Raw genomic sequence first — 6,341 nt, forward strand, 5'->3', positions numbered from 1 at the left:
CCAGATATCTCAATACAATAGTAAAAGGTCCTACTTATAGAAAACTAGTAGCCTAAGGTTTACAGAGATGAGTAAATGACATAAAAATCCACTTCCGGGCCCACTTGGTGTGTGCTTGGGCTGAGCAATGAAGCATTTTCGTGTAGAGACTCCTTCTGGAGTTAAACGCCAGCTTTAGTGCCAGTTTGGGCGTTTAACTCCCATTTTGGTGCCAGTTCCGGCGTTTAACGCTAGAATTCCTGAGGGTGACTTTGAACGCCGGTTTGGGCCATCAAATATTGGGCAAAGTATGGACTATCATATATTGCAGGAAAGCCCAGGATGTCTACTTTCCAACGCCGTTGAGAGCGCGCCAATTGGGTTTCTGTAGCTCTAGAAAATCCGCTTCGAGTGCAGGGAGGTCAGAATCCAACAGCATCTGCAGTCCTTTTTAGTCTCTGAATCAGATTTTTGCTCAGGTCCCTCAATTTCAGCCAGAAAATACCTGAAATCACAGAAAAACACACAAACTCATAGTAAAGTCCAGAAAAGTAAATTTTAACTAAAAACTAATAAAAATATACTAAAAACTAACTAGATCATACTAAAACATACTAAAAACAATGCCAAAAAGCGTATAAATTATCCGCTCATCACAACACCAAACTTAAATTGTTGCTTGTCCTCAAGCAACTGAAAATCAAATAAGATAAAAAGAATAGAATATGCAATGAATTCCAAAAACATCTATGAAGATCAGTATTAATTAGATGAGCGGGGCTTTTAGCTTTTTGCCTCTGAATAGTTTTGGCATCTCACTCTATCCTTTGAAATTCAGAATGATTGGCTTCTTTAGGAACTCAGAATCCAGATAGTGTTATTGATTCTCCTAGTTAAGTATGATGATTCTTGAACATAGCTACTTATTGAGTCTTGGCCGTGGCCCAAAGCACTCTGTCTTTCAGTATTACCACCGGATACATACATACCACAGACACATAATTGGGTGAACCTTTTCAGATTGTGACTCAGCTTTGCTAGAGTCCCCAATTAGAGGTGTCCAGGGTTCTTAAGCACACTCTTTTTGCCTTGGATCACAACTTTATTTTTTTTTCGAATTTTTTTCTTTTTCTCTTTTTTTTTCGAAAATATATATATATATATATATATATATATATATTTTCACTGCTTTTTCTTGCTTCAAGAATCATTTTAATGATTTTCAGATCCTCAGTAGCATGTCTCCTTTTTCATCATTCTTTCAAGAGCCAACATTCATGAACCACAAATTCAAAAGACATATGCACTGTTTAAGCATACATCAGAAGACAAAAGTAATGCCACCACATCAAAATAATTAAACTGTTATAAAATTCAAAATTCATGCAATTCTTCTCTTTTTCAATTAAGAACATTTTTCATTTAAGAAAGGTGATGGATTCATAGGACATTCATAACTTTAAGGCATAGACACTAAGACACTAATGATCACAAGACACAAACATGGACAAACATAAGCATTAATTTTTGAAAAACAGGAAAATAAAGAACAAGGAAATTAAAGAACGGGTCCACCTTAGTGATGGCGGCTCTTTCTTCCTCTTGAAGATCCTATGGAGTGCTTGAGCTCCTCAATATCTCTTCCTTGTCTTTGTTGCTCCTCTCTCATGATTCTTCTCTAATTTCATGGAGGATGATGGAGTGTTCTTGATGCTCCACCCTTAGTTGTCCCATGTTGGAACTCAATTCTCCTAGGGAGGTGTTTAGTTGCTCCCAATAGTTTTGTGGAGGAAAGTGCATCCCTTGAGGTATCTCAGGGATCTCATGATGAGTGGGGTCTCTTGTGTGCTCCATCCTCTTCTTAGTGATGGCTTGTCCTCATCAATAGGGGTGTCTCCTCTATGTCAACTCAACTGAATAACAGAGTGACAAATGAGATGAGGGAAGGCTAACCTTGCCAAGGTAGAGGACTTGTCCGCCACCTTATAAAGCTCTTGAGCTATAACCTCATGAACTTCTATTCTTTCTCCAATCATGATGCTATGAATCATGATAGCCCGGTCTATGGTAACTTCGGACCGGTTGCTAGTGGGATGATTGAGCGTTGGATAAACTCCAACCATCCTCTAGCCACGGGTTTGAGGTCATGCCTTCTCAATTGAACCGGCTTCCCTCTTGAATCTCTCTTCCATTGGCGCCCTCTTCACATATGACTGTGAGACTTGGTCCAACCTTTGATCAAAGTTGACCCTTCTAGTGTAAGGATGTTCATCTCCTTGCATCATGGGCAAATTGAATGCCAACCTTACACTTCCGGACTAAAATCCAAGTATTTCCCCGAACCATAGTAAGATAATTCTTTGGATCCGGGTTCACACTTTGATCATGGTTCTTGGTGATCCATGCATTGGCATAGAACTCTTGAACCATCAAGATTCCGACTTGTTGAATGGGTTGGTAAGGACTTCCCAACCTCTTCTTCGGATCTCATGTCGGATCTCCGGATATTCACTCTTTTTGAGTGAAAAAGGGACCTCAAGGATCACCTTCTTCAAGGCCACAACTTCATAGAAGTGGTCTTGATGCACCCTTGAGATGAATCTCTCCATCTCCCATGACTCGGAGCAGAAGCTTTGCCTTCCCTTTCCTCTTTCTAGAGGTTTCTCCGGCCTTGGATGCCATAAATGGTTATGGAAAAACAAAAAGCAATGCTTTTACCACACCAAATTAAAAGGTTTGCTCGTCCTCGAGCAAATTAAGAAAGGAGAGAGTAGAAGAAGAAGAAATGAAGGAGAGGGGAATGGCTTTTGTTTCGGCCAAGAAGGGGAGAAGTGGTGTGTATGTTGTGTGAAAATGAAGGAGTGAAGGAGGGTTTATATAGGAGTGGGGAAGGTAGGGTTCGGTCATGTATGGGTGGGTTTGGGTGGGAAAGTGGTTTAAATTTGAATGGTGAAGTAGGTGGGGTTTTATGAAGGATGGATGTGAGTGGTGAAGAGAAAGATGGGATTTGATAGGTGAAGGGCTTTTGGGGAAGAGGTGTTGAGGTGATTGGTGAATGGGTGAAGAAGAGAGAGAATGGTGGGTAGGTGGGATCCTGTGGGGTCCACAGATCCTGAGGTGTCAAGAAAAGTCATCCCTGCACCAAATGGCAAGCAAAATTGCGTTTTTAGCCCTTCTGGCGTTAAACGCCGGGCTGGTGCCCATTTCTGGCGTTTAACGCCAGCTTCTTGCCCTTTTCTGGCGTTTAACGCCAGTCTGGTGCCCCTTTCTGGCGTTAAACGCCCAGAATGGTGCCAGACTGGGCGTTAAACGCCCAACAGCTAGCCTCACTGGCGTTTAAATGCCAGTGGGTTCTTCCTCCAGGGTGTGATGTTTTTCTTCTGTTTTTCATTCTGTTTTTGCTTTTTTCATTGATTTTGTGACTTCTCATGATCATCAACCTACAAAAGACATAAAATAACAAAGGAAAATAGTCAAAATATAATATTGGGTTGCCTCCCAACAAGCGCTTCTTTAATGTCAGTAGCTTGACAGTGGGCTCTCATGGAGCCTCAGAAATGCTCAGAGCCATGTTGGAACCTCCCAACACCAAACTTAGAGTTTGAATGTGGGGGTTCAACACCAAACTTAGAGTTGGTTGTGGCCTCCCAACACCAAACTTAGAGTTTGACTGTGGGGGCTCTGTTTGGCTCTGTTTGAGAGAAGCTCTTCATGCTTCCTCTCCATGATGACAGAGGGATATCCTTGAGCCTCAAACACCAAGGATTCTTCATTCACTTGAATGATCAACTCTCCTCTATCAACATCAATCACAGCCTTGCTGTGGCTAGGAAGGGTCTGCCAAGGATGATGGATTCATCCATGCACTTCCCAGTCTCTAGGACTATGAAATCAGTAGGGATGTAATGGTCTTTAACTTTAACCAGAACATCCTCTACAAGTCCATAGGCTTGTTTTCTTGAATTGTCTGCCATCTCTAGTGAGATTTTTGCAGTTTGCACCTCAGAGATCCCTAATTTCTCCATTACAGAGAGAGGCATGAGGTTTACACTTGACCCTAAGTCACACAAGGCCTTCTTGAAGGTCATGGTGCCTATGGTACAAGGTATTGAAAACTTCCCAGGATCCTGTCTCTTTTGAGGCAGTTTCTGCCTAGACAAGTCATCCAGTTCTTTGGTGAGCAAAGTGGGTTCATCCTCCCAAGTCTCATTTCCAAATAACTTGTCATTCAACTTCATGATTGCTCCAAGGTATTTAGCAACTTGCTCTTCAGTGACATACTCATCCTCTTCAGAGGAAGAATACTCATCAGATCTCATGAATGGCAGAAGTAGTCCATGAACTTTGGTTTTTGATTAGATCAGAGACCATGGTTGCTATTTTTTTTTTTTTTTTTTTTTTTTTTTTTTTTTTTTTTTTTTTTTTTTTTTTTTTTTTTTTTTTTTTTTTTTTTTTTAGTCAGAGGTATTCTGCTTAGAACTCTCTGTCTGTTGCTGAGAAGATGATGGAAAAGGCTTGCTATTGCTAAACCTGTTTCTTCCACCATTATTATTGTTGAAACCTTGTTGAGGTCTCTGTTGATCCTTCCATGAGAAATTTGGATGATTTCTCCATGAAGGATTATAGGTGTTTCCATAGGATTCTCCCATGTAATTCACCTCTTCCATTGAAGGGTTCTCAGGATCATAGCTTCTTCCTCAGATGAAGCTCCTTAGTACTGCTTGGTGCATTTTGCATTCCAGACAGACTTTGAGAAATCATATTGACTTGTTGGGTCAATATTTTGTTCTGAGCCAATATGGCATTCAGAGTGTCAATCTCAAGAACTCCTTTCTTCTGACTAGTCCATTGTTCACAGGATTCTTTCAGAAGTGTACATGAATTGGTTATTTGCAACCATTTCAATCAGCTCTTGAGCTTCTGTAGGCGTCTTCTTCAGATGAAGAGATCCTCCAGCAGAGCTATCCAAAGACATCTTGGACAGTTCAGGGAGACCATCATAGAAAATACCTATGATGCTCCATTCAGAAAGCATGTCAGAGGACACTTTCTGATTAATTGTTTGTATCTTTCCCAAGCTTCATAGAGGGATTCTCCTTCCTTCTGTCTGAAGGTTTGGACTTCCACTCTAAGCTTACTCAATTTTGAGGTGGAAAGAACTTTGCCAAGAAGGCATTGACTAGCTTTTCCCAAAGTCCAGGCTTTCTTTAGGTTGAGAGTCCAACCATGTCCTAGCTCTGTCTCTTACAGCAAAAGGGAATAGCATAAGTCTGTAGACCTCAGGGTCAACCCCATTAGTCTTGACTGTGTCACAGATTTGCAAGAATTCAGCTAAAAACTGATGAGGATCTTCCAATGGAAGTCCATGGAACTTGCAATTCTATTGCATTAGAGAAACTAATTGAGGCTTAAGCTCAAAGTTGTTTGCTCCAATGGCAGGGATAGAGATGCTTCTCCCATAAAAGTTGGGAGTAGGTGCAGTAAAGTCACCCAGCACCTTCCTTGCATTGTTGGCATTGTTGTTGTTTTCGGCTGCCATGTGTTCTTCTTCTTTGAAGAATTCTGTTAGGTCCTCTACAGAGAGTTGTGCCTTGGCTTCTCTTAGCTTTCGCTTCAAGGTCCTTTCAGGTTCAGGATCAGCCTCAACAAGAATGCTTTTGTCCTTGCTCCTGCTCATAAGAAAGAGAGGAGAACAAGAAAATGTGGAATTCTCTATGTCACAGTATAGAGATTCCTTTAGGTGTCAGAGGAAAAGAAAAGTAGAAGACAGAAGTAGAAAATTCGAACTTATCAAAGAAGATGGAGTTCGAATTTTGCATTAAGGAATAGTGTTAGTCCATAAATAGAAGGATGTGAGAAGAGGGAAGTAATTTTCGAAAATTGAGTGAAAGATTTTGAAAATATTTTTGAAAAACACTAATTGATTTTCGAAAATTATGATGAGAAAGAAGTGAAGTGATTTTTGAAAAAGATTTTGAAATTAGAGAGAAAAAAAAGATTTGATTGAAAACTATTTTGAAAAAGATGTGGTTAAGAAGATATGATTAGTTTTAAAAAGATGTGATTGAGAAGATATGATTTGAAAAATATTTTAAAAAAAAGATTTGATTTTGAAAATTAAAAACTTGGCTAACAAGAAAAGATATGATTCAAACATTAAACCTTTCTCAACAGAAAAGGCAACATACTTGAAATGTTGAGTCAAATTATTAATTGATAGCAAGTATCTTTGAAAATAGAAAGAAATTGAATTTGAAAAAGATTCGATTGAAAAGATATGATTTGAAAAAGATTTGATTTTGAAAAGATTTTGAAAACTTGAAAAAAAATTGCATTGAAAAACAGAATCTTCCCTCTTGTGC

General features: G+C 39.6%; 1 non-coding gene across 1 annotated transcript; it reads left to right on the forward strand.

Annotated features, from left to right (window-relative positions):
* Window positions 1–5,012: 5,012 nt before the first annotated feature.
* On the forward strand, window positions 5,013–5,115 carry LOC112799498 (small nucleolar RNA R71). Its single transcript, XR_003201075.1, has one exon. It is a non-coding gene; the product is annotated as a small nucleolar RNA R71 (small nucleolar RNA).
* Window positions 5,116–6,341: the final 1,226 nt, after the last annotated feature.

This window comes from Arachis hypogaea, chromosome 4, assembly GCF_003086295.3.
Source record: "Arachis hypogaea cultivar Tifrunner chromosome 4, arahy.Tifrunner.gnm2.J5K5, whole genome shotgun sequence".
In the NCBI taxonomy this organism is placed as follows: Eukaryota; Viridiplantae; Streptophyta; class Magnoliopsida; order Fabales; family Fabaceae; genus Arachis; species Arachis hypogaea.